This window comes from Anomaloglossus baeobatrachus, chromosome 4 (genome assembly GCF_048569485.1).
Source record: "Anomaloglossus baeobatrachus isolate aAnoBae1 chromosome 4, aAnoBae1.hap1, whole genome shotgun sequence".
Taxonomy (NCBI): Eukaryota; Metazoa; Chordata; class Amphibia; order Anura; family Aromobatidae; genus Anomaloglossus; species Anomaloglossus baeobatrachus.
In genome coordinates this window covers 447,399,552-447,415,166 of record NC_134356.1, presented here as the reverse complement: position 1 = coordinate 447,415,166, position 15,615 = coordinate 447,399,552, and positions in this window count along the sequence as shown.

Here is a 15,615-nt window from a genome sequence, read left to right as displayed (position 1 = left end):
TGCTGCCTCTCTGAGGAGGTTTCTCCTGCACTCTGCGCAGTCTGGCAGACCTTCGGCGCTGCTGAGCAGGAGCGCTCATGGCAGGCAAGGAGACTGTCGCATTCCTTGCCACAGGAGAGCCACGAGGTGTAACATTACCCCCCCCGTCTAGGCCCCCCCCCCTGCCCGTGCTCGAAGGCCGCTATCAAACCCGGGGCGTGGATATGATCCTCCAATTCCCAGGATCTATGCTCCGGACCACGGCCGACCCACTCCACGAGGTAGTACCTCCTGCCCCGTATGACTTTTGTCTCCACAAGCTGCGCCACCTCAGAGTCAGTTTGAGGCGTCAGGGACCCCGAGAACTTATTAAGTCGTACGGGTTTCAGGAGGGGCACGTGAAAGGTGTTGGCTATAGCCCAGCGTGAAGGGAGCTGGAGTCGGTATGCCACCGGGTTCACCTGCTCTAGTACTTTAAACGGACCCAGGTACCTAGGGGCGAACTTGGCTGCCTGTACCCGTAGGTTAACATTCTTAGAGGACAGCCACACTAGGTCACCAGGGGCGAAGGATGGTGCAGGGCGGCGGCGCTCATCAGCCGTTGTCACCATCCGGTCTTTAGCCCTCTTAAGGGCCTCTTGGGTGTTATCCCAGATCTCCCGGGCCTCGGTCGCCCAATCCTCCACTCTAGGATCGGGTGACGTAATGGGCATCGGAACCGGGATTCTGGGATGTTGTCCGTTATTGAGCAGGAACGGAGTCTGACCAGAGGATTCATGGACCGAATTATTAATGGCAAATTCGGCCCAAGGAAGGAGGTTAGCCCAGTTGTCGTGGTGTGTGGAGATAAAATGGCGGAGGTAAGTTACCAAGGTCTGATTGGTCCTCTCTACCAGTCCATTGGTTTCGGGATGGTATGCGGAGGAGATGTTCAGCTCTATCTGCAGGAGCTTACAGAGCTCTCTCCAGAAGCGAGACGCGAACTGGGGACCCCGGTCGCTCACCACCTTGTCAGGCATGCCATGCAGCCTAAATACATGCCTAATGAATAAGGTGGCGAGAGCACGTGACGTCGGGAGTCGTGGGAGAGGCACCAAGTGGACCATTTTAGAGAAGTGATCCGTGATGACCCATACGACCATGTGACCTGCTGACTTGGGCAGATCTCCCAGGAAGTCCATTCCCACCACTTCCCAGGGACGATCCGGCACTGGCAGTGGGTGAAGAAGACCTGCCGGTCTCTGCCGGGACGGCTTATTCCGTGCACACGACATACAGGCTCCCACATACTCCTGTATGTCCTGGGGTAGTCTCGGCCACCAATAGTGCCTAGTCACAAGGTCTCTGGTCCTTTTGACCCCAAAGTGACCCCCGACCTTGGAGGCATGGGCCCACGATAGCACCTCATTCCGTAGTTCAGGGGGAACGAGGGTCTTGCCAGGTGGCACCTGGTCCAAAGAAGTGGGAGTGACCATCCTCAAGCTGTCCGGGGGTAGTATAAGACGAGGCTCCTCCTCGTCCTCCTCCAACACAACCATACAACGTGACAAGGCATCGGCCCGTACGTTCTTCTCACCGGCCAGGTGGCGGATAATAAAGCGGAACCGGGAGAAGAACAAGGACCAACGGGCCTGCCTTGGGTTCAGGCGTTGTGCTGTCTGGAGGTATGTGAGATTTTTATGGTCGGAAAATACTTCAAATGGATGCTTCGCACCCTCCAGGAGATGCCGCCATTCCTGGAATGCTAGTTTCATCGCCAGTAACTCCCTATCCCCTATGGAGTAGTTCCTCTCGGCCGGAGAAAAGGTTTTGGAGAAAAAGAAACATGGATGCTTCCTTCCTCGTTCGTCTTTCTGGTACAGGACTGCACCAGCACCGACCGAAGAGGCGTCTACCTCTAGTAGGAAGGGTTTGGAGATGTCTGGACGATGAAGGATGGGAGCTCTGGAGAAGTAAGTTTTGAGAGTGTGAAATGCCTCTACCGTTTCCCGTGTCCATGCTTTGGGATTAGCGCCCTTGCGGGTAAGGGCAATGATGGGTGCTGCCACCGTCGAGAAGTTGGGAATGAACTGGCGATAATAATTGATAAACCCCAAGAATCGCTGAATCGCTTTCAGCGAGCGGGGCTCGGGCCATTTCATCACTGTCTCCAACTTCCCCGGATCCATTGCTAACCCCTGACTGGACACGATATACCCCAGGAACGGCAAGGATTCACGTTCAAAAACGCACTTTTCTAGCTTAGCATATAACGAATGAGTGCAGAGCCTCTTAAGTACTCGGATGACATCCCTCCGATGGGTGGTAAGATCGGGGGAGAAGATAAGGATATCATCCAGGTATGCAACCACGGAAAGATACAAATCCCGGAAAACATCATTCACAAAGTCTTGAAATACGGCGGGGGCATTGCAGAGTCCGAAGGGCATTACGAGATACTCGTAGTGACCGTCCCTGGTGTTGAAGGCGGTCTTCCACTCATCGCCCTCTCGGACTCGCACTAGATTATACGCCCCGCGTAGATCCAGCTTCGTGAAGATCTTTGCCCCGCGGAATCGATCAAATAACTCCGTAATGAGGGGCAAAGGGTATTTGTTTTTGATCGTGATTGCATTTAATCCCCTGTAATCGATACAGGGGCGTAGATCCCCTTCCTTCTTTTGCACGAAGAAGAACCCCGCACCGGCCGGTGAAATAGACTTGCGAATGAACCCTTTTGCCAGGCTGTCCTGAATATATTTGGACATAGCCTCCGTCTCTGGAGCAGAGAGGGGATACACTCTGCCCCTAGGGGGCTCGGAGCCTGGCTTCAGGTCTATTCGGCAATCGTATGGCCGGTGGGGAGGAAGGGTATCTGCGGCCCTCTTGGAGAAGACGTCCCTGTAGGCCTCATAAGGTGTCGGTAAACCTGGCTCCCCTGTATTCCCTGAGAACCCAACCGACCTAATGGTAGCGGGTGGTTCGGTAGTCACGAGGTGCTCCCTACAGGATCCTGCCCATGATGAGATCTCCCCTGTTGCCCAGTTGAGTATAGGAGCATGCTGTCTCAACCAGGGGAGGCCCAGTAGGATCTCATCCGTCCCCCCTGGAAGCACCAGGAAGGACACCTGCTCATGGTGTCCTGGTGGTACTTCCATCCTGAGAGGGATGGTGATCTGGGTGATGGGATCGACTAGTAGGGACCCGTTGACTACCCGAACCCTGAGTGGCTTGGGCAAGAGAACCAGGGGAACTGAGTATCGGGTTGCCAGGGAGGTCGAAATAAAATTGCCATCAGCGCCTGAGTCCAGGCAGGCCAGAGCAGAGAAGAGAGTAGTGCCAAACTGCAACTGGGCGCTGATAGTCAACCTAGAGGGAGAAGCAGCGTCTAGGAACCCCCCTCTGATGGAAACTAGACGCTGTCTTTTCCCGACGGTTTGGGACATCGGGTAGCTATGTGTCCCCTCTGCCCACAGGAAAAGCAGATGACACCAGACCGAGAACCTGGGGTAGAGGAGACCGCTTTGGACACCTCCATTGACTCCACGGAGTCGCCTACAGAGCTGGCTGGGAGACCTGTCTGGTGGAAGACGGGAGCCAGACGCTTTTTAGGCCGTGAGGACGTGGGTGCTGAAGAGACCTTGAGCCTCCGCTCCGCCTGGCGGATGTCTATGCGAGAGGCAACCGCAATCAAGGACTCTAAAGTAGCAGGCACCTCACGCGTGGCCAGTGCGTCTTTGACGAACCCTGCCAGGCCCTCCCAGAACACAGGGACAAGGACCTTATCGGACCAGTCCAGCTCTGCGGCAAGTGTCCTAAAGTGTACGGCAAAGTCCCCGACTGAAGCGGACCCTTGCCGAAGTCGTAGGAGGCGCAGCGCGGAGTCGTGGGTGACTTGAGGCCCGAGGAACACCATTCTCATGGCCCCAAGATAAGATGCTAAGTTGTTCACCACCCGATCTCCGCGCACCCACAACGGCGTGGACCACTTCAGCGCTCTCCCTGTGAGCAGGGACTGGACGAAGGCTGCCTTCGCCTTCTCGGTAGCGTAAAGAGTCGCGGACAGCTCTAAGTAGGTGGTAACTTGGTTTATAAACCCACGGCACTCGGAGCTGTCCCCGCTAAAGCGCTCTGGAAGCGCAAGGCGAGGAGACCTTCCGCCCAATAGCACAGCCTGGGTAGCCGCCTGGGTGGCGACTGTCATCAGAGCAGTCTTGTCGGAGGAAGACTGCTCCACTGCTGCCAAACGTGATTCCAACTGCTGCACATAACGCAGCAACTGCTGCTGCTCTTCAGCCATAGCCAGACCTTTGGCGCGACCGTAATGTTACGAGGGGGACCCGGGGAAGCGTGCCAAGATGGGGAATGGACAGCTTCCACCGGTCAAGGTCCACTGTGCGGTGTAAGGGACCGCTGCTATGGTGGGTGAAGAGTGCTGCTGCTAGCGATCGTCTGGAATGTCACAGACGATCTATGTACACCGGTCTGCCCTAACCCGTGTGGGTTGTATGGCAGGGATCACACGGCTCGGTGTACCTGTTGCACGGGGAAGCACAGAGGTGCCCACGCACGTGTGCCAGTGGAAGTCACGAGAATATGGCACGAGGGTAGCACAGAGGTGCCCACGCACGTGTGCTTTCAATAACCAGGTGAGTCCGGTGGAGACTCGAGGAGCTCACCTGGGACAGGAACACGGCCTGTTGAAGGAGCTACTGCCGGAGCAGCAAGGCAGGGACACGGCCTGCAAACCAGGTGCTGCCTAAGCAGCAAGGGCCAAGCCCACAGAAGAGGATAATGCCTGAGCAGTGGCGTGGCAGCACGCTGCCAGACATCCAAACATAGAAGGACAGTCGCGTGCCGCCATGATGGCAGGAGGAGCTTTTAAGGAGGTGTAGCTCCAGCCAAGGGCGGGCGCGAGGCGGAGATGACGGACTTGACCCAATCAGGATCCACGACATCCCAGCCTGGCCAGTCAGGATTCATCACGTCACCAGCCTTGTCATCAAGCCGTGTGACGTCAGTGGGCGAATCAGGATCCACCAAGCATAGCACATGCTCACCCTCCTGCCTCTGCGAAATAGAGGCGGGATCCTCGGTCTCACAATGTGTAGAGATAACGGTAGTCTCACTGCTTCCCTGAGCAGCAAACCTCTGCACATTGCGCAACCTCACAGACCTTCGAGGCTGCTGAGCAGGAGGAGCTGCGGCAGGCAAGGAATGGGAGACCTCCTCATTTCTTGCAACAGGAGTACCACTAGGTGTCACCCTTGTGCTGCCTCTCTGAGGAGGTTTCTCCTGCACTCTGCGCAGTCTGGCAGACCTTCGGCGCTGCTGAGCAGGAGCGCTCGTGGCAGGCAAGGAGACTGTCTCATTCCTTGCCACAGGAGAGCCACGAGGTGTAACAATAATGGCTTAGTTAAAAAAAGTTGGAGTGTGCAATGCAGGCAGACGTGCTGCAAATATCTTTACAATAGTGTGAATAGACAAAAGTCCAATAGCCACGTTTAGGATGCCACTAGGTACACTGACTGTTTGCTAGCATAATGGCATAGTTAAAAAGAGTTGGAGTGTGCAGAGGACAGGAGGGTACAGTGCCAGGATTGTGGGGCTCTGGGTAGAGGAATGGAAGCCTGCCTTTCTATTCCCTCCTAATGGTGAAATGCAGCGACGAAATCCCTGACCTTGGCTACACAGACGCTGTCTCTGTTTTCAGGACCTGTCACCTATGGCTCTGACCCTACCGGTTTGAGCCCTTAAAAGGACTGATAGAAAGTGCTCTCCCTAAGCTGTCTAATGCTGTGTATGGAGCGCATACAGCTGTATCGGCGATAGGACTCAGGAGGACGGAGCTGCGACAGTGATGTCTGACACCAAAGACGCAGAAGAGATAATGGCGTCCTGGAGGAAAATGTCCGGTTTTATAATGCAGGGACATGTGACATGGACATCCTATCACACATGCCGTTGCTTCTCTGGCTAAAAGTCCACTTAGCTGTGTGTGTGTCTGGGATTGGCTGACATGCTGGCCCGCCCCACTACACGCGCGCGCTTAGGGAAGGAAGACAAGGAAAAAAAAAAAATGGCGATCGCCATTATAGAAACAGCAGTGATCTGAAGGCGCTGTTCACGCACACTATACACTGAAATGTCATAATAGTGTGATTCACAGAGTGACTTACACTATTACAGTGGAAACCAAGCTAGGAATTAGCTGGTTTTTTGCTGCTAGAACCGTTCTCGAACGTTTCTAGAACTATCGAGCTTTTCCAAAAAGCTCGAGTTCTAGTTCGATCTAGAACAGGCCCCAAAATCACTCGAGCCTAGAACTGGAGAACCTCGAACTGCGAACCGCGCTCAACTCTAGTTAGTGGGTCAGACAAGACAGTTGGGAAGCCTCTGCAGTAGGGCAGTCAAGGACAGGGTTACTATCTAGTCAGCCAGGGGAAGGGAGAAGTGGGAGAAATCAGGGTGAGTCAGTTCTTGTTAGCCTCTTTCACACTTCAGTGATTCTGGTACGTATGTGACAGTTTTTATACTAACCAGAATCACGGACATACACAGACTCATTAAAATCAATGGCTCTGCGCACACATCAGTGATTTTTCACTGACCGTGTTTCCGTGCGGCGTACACGCGTGTCCTAGTGCTCCGCATGGAGACATGTCCGTTTTTTTCTGGCATCACTGATGTCCCACGGACCACACTTTGGTGCGATCCGTGAAATACATACCACAAAAACACGTACATTGAAAATAAAAAGCTTTTTATACTCACCTTCTCCAGCGATGCTGTGTTGAGCTGCTGCTCTATGCTGCTTCTAAGCTGGCTAATTATGCTCATGCATATGCATTTATGCACGGCACAGCCGACCCGGAAGTATCTACAGCGGGGGGTCAGCGGCAGCCAGATACACAGCAGAGCCGAAGAGTGCAGCACCACGGACAGCAGGAGCCCCAGGTGAGTCTATGTCCATGTGCTATCACGGATGATTGATCATGGATCACGGATATATATATATATATATATATATATAAACGCAGTAAACATAAAAATGTATATGCCTGTGTATCTATGTATTTGTGTTTGACTGTGCATGTGCCTGTATTTGTATTTTGTGTGCATGTATGTGCCAACATGTGTGTGTGTCCATGTACACGCACACCACATACACACACCACATACAGTGTGTGCATGCTTGTGCCTACATATGTGTGCGTGTCTGTTTATGAGTGCGTGCATGTGCCTGTATCTACATATGTATGTATCTGTGTCTGTGCATGTGTTTGCCTGTCTGCATGCCTACATATGTGTGTCTGTGTGCATGCATGTGTAACGGGGGCAGGGGGCGCCTCAGGGGGTGTAGTCGGGTCCCCTCGCCTTGTGGGACGCAGGCTGAACCCCGGCCCGGCCGTTACTTGCAAAACAGGTGTGTTGTTGGGGCAGAGTGTGGATGCATGGGGCCCATTCATGACAGCGTTCTTTCTGTGCTCTCCAGCTCCTTCTTCACTTTCAGGAAAGAGACAATTGCAGGCAGCGGGTAAACCAAACACCGTTTTATTAAACAAAGCTTCCATCTTTCTGTTTGCAGCAGGCTTACTTTAGTACGTTACAAGTTACAAGTCCTTTTCTACGAAAACGGTTTCCTTTTTCTCTACGGGCACTTTCCTTTGCCTGCAGGGGCCAATTGTTATCCCCCTAGCAGTGGTACTCCTATCCCGATTTTAGTCCAGCCCTTTCTCAGGGATTTGTATTGAACTAGGGGACGGCTCCAGTACTCACTACCGGCTTCGGATTAGCTCCAACTTCTTCGCTCCACTGCCACAGCACCCACTCCTGCACTCTGCCCCGGCACTTCTCCTCAGCTCACTCTCTTGTTACATCTCCCAGCACACTGCCCTGCATTCAGAGCCCAACCCCCCTTCTCTTCCCTCCTAGGCTGCCCTGCCCCTTCCTTCCCTGTCACTATTACCAGGGGAACCACTCACTACACTGGCACCTAGTGGGGGGGAAGAACCGTACATAACACATAACATTGTACAATGTGCCACCATACTCCTGTGGCGTCTTCAGGGGGGGAAAAACGTCTTCTCCACACCAGGGGTCCGTCCACCCCTTACATTCCTCCCCTCTTTAACCTCAGCCTCCTGGCGAGGTTCCGCACCTGCAAGACAACGCATATGGAAAACACACACACGTTTCTTCAGCAGTATTCTTTTTCTTTCTTATCAATAAAAAAAAAAACATTTTAAAACTAACGTATCAAAGCACACCAGATTGGCACACAAGTCCGGTGTCCGGAGTCCCTCCAGGGGAGCTCCCGGTCTTGGCTGATCTTCTGCCCGGAGGCTCTCCTCAAGCGCTCCCGGTCTTAGATGAGCCACGACCAACAGAAACAAAAGGGTTCTTTACTTAACAGTCGCGGGAGAAGTCCATGCATAGTCCCTGCATTCTTCTATTCCCGGGTTCAGTTCTTTTAACGTAGCTTTAACCATAAACACTCACCGGCTTCCAACAGTACCGGCTTTCGACAACAAACAGATCTTTTTCTTCCGGATGATTAACCCTCACGCTGGGTGGTATGCACGCAGCCATTCAGCCCGCTGGGCCCTCACAGATTCGGAGAGGGATTGTCCAGGTAAGCAGGGTAGCCTGTGGAACGGCTCGTAACATGGCTGTGGCTCCGGTACTTCTTTCTCCGATTCGGCCCAAACTCCGCCCCCGGCTTCACTCACCGGGTCCATGCTGTGCTGGCGATGCCTTCTGTTTCTTGCAGCGCCGCCCACATCTCCGGACCTCTGCAGCTTCTTGGGGCCGGTACCTCCCCTCTTTGGGCGGTGCACTCCGCTCACTCTGGGCTTCTTCCTCCGCTCAGGCCAGCCCAGCACTTTTCGTTTGGCGCCAAATTTTCGCGCCTTAAGTAAACCCATGAAGACGGCCGCCATCTTGCCGCCATTTTGTGGCCCGTAGAGCACATCAGGCACCACTTGGTCATCTTCACAGTTTCTGGTCGGGGTCTCTCGCATGCGAGCCCGATCCTGCCGACTACGCCAAAATGTAACAGGGGCAGGGGGCGCCTCAGGGGGTGTAGTCGGGTCCCCTCGCCTTGTGGGACGCAGGCTGAACCCCGGCCCGGCCGTTACTTGCAAAACATGTGTGTTGTTGGGGCAGAGTGTGGATGCATGGGGCCCATTCATGACAGCGTTCTTTCTGTGCTCTCCAGCTCCTTCTTCACTTTCAGGAAAGAGACAATTGCAGGCAGCGGGTAAACCAAACACCATTTTATTAAACAAAGCTTCCATCTTTCTGTTTGCAGCAGGCTTACTTTAGTACGTTACAAGTTACAAGTCCTTTTCTACGAAAACGGTTTCCTTTTTCTCTACGGGCACTTTCCTTTGCCTGCAGGGGCCAATTGTCATCCCCCTAGCAGTGGTACTCCTATCCCGATTTTAGTCCAGCCCTTTCCCAGGGATTTGTATTGAACTAGGGGACGGCTCCAGTACTCACTACCGGCTTCGGATTAGCTCCAACTTCTTCGCTCCACTGCCACAGCACCCACTCCTGCACTCGGCCCCGGCACTTCTCCTCAGCTCACTCTCTTGTTACATCTCCCAGCACACTGCCCTGCATTCAGAGCCCAACCCCCCTTCTCTTCCCTCCTAGGCTGCCCTGCCCCTTCCTTCCCTGTCACTGTTACCAGGGGAACCACTCACTACACTGGCACCTAGTGGGGGGGAAGAACCGTACATAACACATAACATTGTACAATGTGCCACCATACTCCTGTGGCGTCTTAAGGGGGGGAAAAACGTCTTCTCCACACCAGGGGTCCGTCCACCCCTTACACATGTGACTGGCTGCATTCTTGTGCATGCTTCTATCTGCGTAGTTATGTATGTGTGCATGTCTGCATTCATGTGCGTGTCTGTGTGAATATGTGTATGTGTCTGTCTATGTGCACCTGTCTGCATGTATGCACATTTTTATGTGTGTCCAGTGCATGTCTGTGTGCTTGTCTGTTTGAGTGTCAGCATGTCTGTACATTTATCTGTGTGAGTACGTATGTAAGCGTATGTGTATGTGCATATTTCTGTGTCTACATATGTGTGCCTGTCCTCATTTCTGTGTGCATGTCTTCATGTGTGTTCATGCCTGTGTGTTTACATATGTATGAGTGTGTGCTTGTATGCATGAGTGTTAATTTCTGTGTACATTTGTCTGCATATTTCTGTGTGCATTTGTATGCATGTGTCTGTGTGCATATATCTCTGTGTCTGTCTGCATGCATTTGTCTGACTTTCTTCGTATATCTGTGTGTCTACGTATGTGTGTGTGCATGTATGTGTGTCTACATACGTCTGCATGTCAGTGTATCTGAGTATGTGTGTATGTGCTTGTCTGCATGCATGTGTCAGTGTGTGCCTGTCTGCATGTGTGTTCATATCTGTGTGCCTACATCACATCTTTTAACATCACTACTATGTGCCGCGCGTTGATGTCAGCGCGCCGCCTTGGATGGGTGGGGTGGCAACTTGACTGCACCGGATATGAAGCCACAAGAGGACGCCGGGTAAGCACAGGGAGGTGAGAAAAATCTTTTTGTTCCTCCCTCTGAATGGACAGAGTAGTGGTTACAAGAGCCCAAGATGGGGCAGTTTAAGGGCCTAGGATGGAGGAACATAGGGTCCCAGTATGGGGCAGTTTAGGAGCCTGGGATGGAGGAACATAGGGGCCCAGGATGGGGTAGTTTAGGGGCCTGGGATGGAGGAACATAGGGGCCCAGGATGGGAGACATTTTTAAATAAAGGGGGCTAGGATGAGAGACGTTATTAAATACAGCGGGCCAGACATTATTGGTTTATGGTGGCAAATAGTAGAGATAATTACCATAGGGGCAAATTTGGGGATGTTATTACTGCCGTAATATAATTTAATTTTGAGGATACTATCTTTTATGGGGGGAACAAAAGTCTGACGTAGTGTAGAAATTGGTGAAAAGTGTGGCATGTGCTCTGAGAGTCATCGGCTATAGGTGACTGTGTGTTATTTCTGCAGTCAAGTCATGGCAGGAAGAAGTGGTGTCGGTCAGTGCCGGATGAAGAGGAAAAGCAAAGATGAATAACCTCAGCTAGAGACGTCACTGGTAAGTCAGTGTATTACAAGTAGACACACACAAAGCTCTTGTGTATAATGTCAGTGGTGATCACTGTATTACCTATATACAGATCTCCTGTTTATAAAGTTACTGGTGATCACTGTATTACCTGTACACTATATACAGAATTCCTGTGTATAATGTCACCAGTGATCACTGTATTATCTGAACACTGACACTATATACAGAGCGCCTGTGTATAATGGCACTGGTGATCACTGTATTACCTGTACACTATACACATACACTATATACAGAGCTCCTGTGTATGTCGTCACTGGTAAGTCAGTGTATTACATGTCCACACACACGCTATACACTAGAGCTCCTGTGTATAATGTCAGTGGTGAGCACTGTATTACCTTTATAAAGTAACCGGTGATCACTGTATTACCTGTACACTATATACAGAAATCCTGTGTGTAATGTCACCAGTGATCACTGTATTACCTGTACACTGACACTGTATACAGAGCTCTTGTGTATAATGGCACTGATGGTAATATTAGTGTTATTAGTATTGTGTTTTTTATTCATGATCATTATTGTAGTATTATTCAGTCACTATGTGGTCTGGTCATGGGGTGTTGGTATTTTATCCTTGTATGTGGTTGTATTCGGTCACTATGTCGTCATAATATGTGGTCTTGTCATGGTATGGTAGTATTTCTCTCTTGTTTGCAGTATTATTTGGTCACTATGTGGTCTGATCACAGTGTTGCAGTATTTCTCACTTGTTTTTCTTATTATTCGGTCATTATGTTGTCTAGTCATGGAGTTACGGTATTTCTCCCTTGTATATAGTTGTATTCGGTCACTATGTGGTGGTAATATTTTTTCTGGTCACGGTGTGGCAGTTTTTCTCTCTTGTATATGATATTATTTGGTCATTATGTGGTCTGGTCATAGTGTTGCGGTATTTTTCCCTTGTATGTGGTTGTATTCTGTCACTATGTGGTGGTAATATGTTTTCTGGTCACAGTGTGGCAGTATTTCCCCCTTGTATGGCATCATATTTTATGGCTGCAATGAAAGGGAAATCTAGGGGCTTCAATAGGAGGAAGATTACTTGGTAGGGGCTGGAAAGTTGTGAAGTATGCTATTCTGTGACCCAGCCAAATATTATTATTTTTTTTGTGGGGGGGCAATTAGAAATTCTGCTATGGGGCCCCATAATTTCTATGTACACCTCTGAGTCCATTGTTGGCAAGTTATGGGGGATCTTAGGAAGGAAAAGAAGCTTTCCAGCTGAGAAAACAAGAAGAGGGTAACGGCTCTAGGAGGGGCCCTTGTAAGAGATCACAGCAAGAAGCCTGGGTATAGGGTTTACAGCGTAACACATTGACCCATGTGGCCCTGTATTAGGAACATGGAGGTTCACCGTATCTGTTCTGACTGTGCAACGTTCACAAGTAAAGTGCCATCGCATAAAACTTTTACGTACCGGTATGTGCTTCTGTATTATGCAGAAGACAACTTCAAGTGTACTATATGCTACCCTTTGTACCCAAGTTTACTTTGTTTTTATCCATTTGTCTGTATCCCTCATCCTGGGGACCAAGTGGTCCGACCTGAATATGAAGGTATTCACAGTAGCCACAATACCACCTCACACACATGTGGTGCCCCTGAGTATATCAGGTTGCCACAGGGTACGGCAATCCTCAACCAGGGTGCAGGGCCTACCCCCCATGGTTCCAGGTTCCCAACAACGGTGTCACTAACATCCGCACTACAAATCCCAACCACATCTCACACCATGACCTGTATAGACACACCAGTGGTTGGTCAAGTTGGAGCAGGGCCACAGTCAGAACAGTGTCAGCTCTCATTGTGAGAGGAGCTGGAGTGGTAGCTCCTGGGGAGCTGAAAGAGAGAACAGAGTTAGCCCTCAAAGAGTGAGTAGCTGGGGAGTTGGAGCTCCCAGGGAGGCGACAGGTTGGGTCGTAGACGGTGGACCACAGGAGTCACGGACCGGTATCAGGAACACTGGACAGGAGTGTAACGGACGCAGTCTATGAGGACTGCTGGCACCAGGAAGCCCAATTACCTTACCGGTACCGAGTACGGTGGGGTACAGGACCCTAGATCAGGGAAGAGCTTCAGGCACCTTGATAACCTGTGGAGGATAGTCTCTTTATGAACTTTCCCCAAGCGCTCAGAGATTGAAGGCATCAGCACAACGCAGGGAATACGGTTCTCCAAAGCACACAACCCACTAAAATCCCAAGTGCCAGCCATCAAGAGCACAGCTGCCATACACACGGGTAGCGGGGCCCCGAAAGCTTCAAGCTGAGGGGCCACAACAGTCAATCAATTTGTGCACGGAGGCAGGGCTCCGGACTTACCAAGTGACACCAGTGGGAGCGGGACCTGGACGAGCTCCCCCAGCAGAGACTGCGGTACCTAGAGACTTTGGTTTACCATCTGTGTGAGTGTCTGCTTATTCTGCCTGATCCAACACCACGACTACCGCAGTGAGTAACCTGACCCCTGCACCCTGCTTTCCCAAGGCCAAGCCACCCGACTACCAGACCTCCTTCCCCCCACTATCCTGGGCCATCCCTACCTGCGGAGGGACTGACACCTTGCTGCCCCACACCATCAGCCCCGGTACCCCTATCGGCAACTGCAGTACTCCCCTTACCGCAACCCGCAGGTGGCGTCACGAACATTAATTCCCTGTAAATACCCCCTTTACATTCAAGTGGACGCAAGCCCACAGGGCCGGAGACCCTCGAGCCACATCAACCCCGGATCCGAGCAGTTCGACTGCTGCAGGGGCGGCACACACACACACACCAAGAATCCCCGATTTTCTAAAGCGTGCCAGGGTGCTAATCAAGCAGAACTTGTCCATGGCTACTGCTCCGAGCAACATTACAATAGTACCTCTTCATCTGCATTCTTCCGGCCCTGTAGGTGCTGAGCTTACTTTCTCTCTCCAGCATGCATTTCACTTTCAATTGTTCATTGAATTGCCTGTCTTAAACTAAAGGCCGCTTTACACGTTGGGGGTCACGGAATTCGTGACGCACATCCGGCCTCGTTAGCGACGTCGTTGCGTGTGAAACGTACGAGCGACCGCTAACGAGCAAAAATACTCACCTTATCGTTGCTCATTGACACGGTGCTCTATTCCCGATTATCGTGGCTGTTGCAGGACGCAGGTTTTTCGTCGTTACTGCGGCAGCACACATCGCTATGTGTGACACCGCAGGAACCTCACCTTACCTGCGACCGCCCGCAATGAGGAAGGACAGAGGTGGGCGGGATGTTCATCCCTTTCATCTCCGCCCCTCCGCTTCGATTGGGCGGCTGCTTAGTGACGTCGCTGTGACGCCGCACAAACCGTCTCCTTAGAAAGGAGGCGGTTCGCCCGTCACAGTGACGTTGCTAGGCAGGTAAGAAGTATGACGGGTGTAAGCGATGTTGTGCGCCATGGGCAGCGATTTGCCTGTGATGCACAACCGACGGGGGCGGGAACGCACGCTAGCGATATCGGTACCGATATCGCAGCGTGTAAAGTACCCTTAAGAGCCTAACTATCTTTTAGGCCTCCTTCACACGTCCGTGTCTCTGGTACGTGTTTGGTCTGTTTCCTCACGTACCGGAGACACGGGCATATGTAGACCCATCAAAATGAAAAGTTCCTGTTTTCCGTGTGTTATCACGGATAACACACGGAGAACACACATGTGCCATAAACACGGCTCACGGAGGGCAATACGCACCTTTGACACGTCCGTGAAAAACGTGCGTGATTTTCACGGACGTGTGAAAGAGGCCTTAGGCATCATTCCCACGTTCATGTGGCACGTCTGTGTGGTATCCCTTTTTTCATGGATACCACAAGTTCCCACTATAATCTATGGTGCTTTTCACATGTCCGTATTTTTATACTGACCATGTGTCCTTACAAAACACAGAAAGAAATGTTCATTTTTTTTTCCAGCAGCATGGATGACAAGGGTCAAAACAAGTTTGTGGGTCTGTGAAAAACATGTACAGTACAAGTATGGCATCAGTGTGTCATCCATGTGCTGTACACGTTCAACATTGCAAAGTATAGGAGAAGCTTTGTAATTTTAGCTAATGATACATCCATGACTGTAATCCATCTTCTTGGCATTTCTGCTGCTGCAGATTACACTTAACAACAGGCAGCGGACAGCACATTAAATAGTTGGGAGACAACTAACGAACTTCATAACAAAGACTATGGTGGAATTTCTATTTTTTTCCACCCCAAAATAATAATTAAACAATAATTGACATGTTCCCAAGAGTGATTCTATTAAAACTATATATTTCCCTCATATGGTGCATCAAGAGAAACATGTTAAGGCTACAGACACACTAGCGTATGGCATCCGATGCGAGAGCAACGGATGAAATATGCTAATGACCCCCGGCTCAGGCTCTGCTGCGAGTGTGAGTCGAGTGTCATGCAACTGTGACCGGATCTTGCAATCGGGTCACAGCTGTGAAGCTGAGGGCGGGCG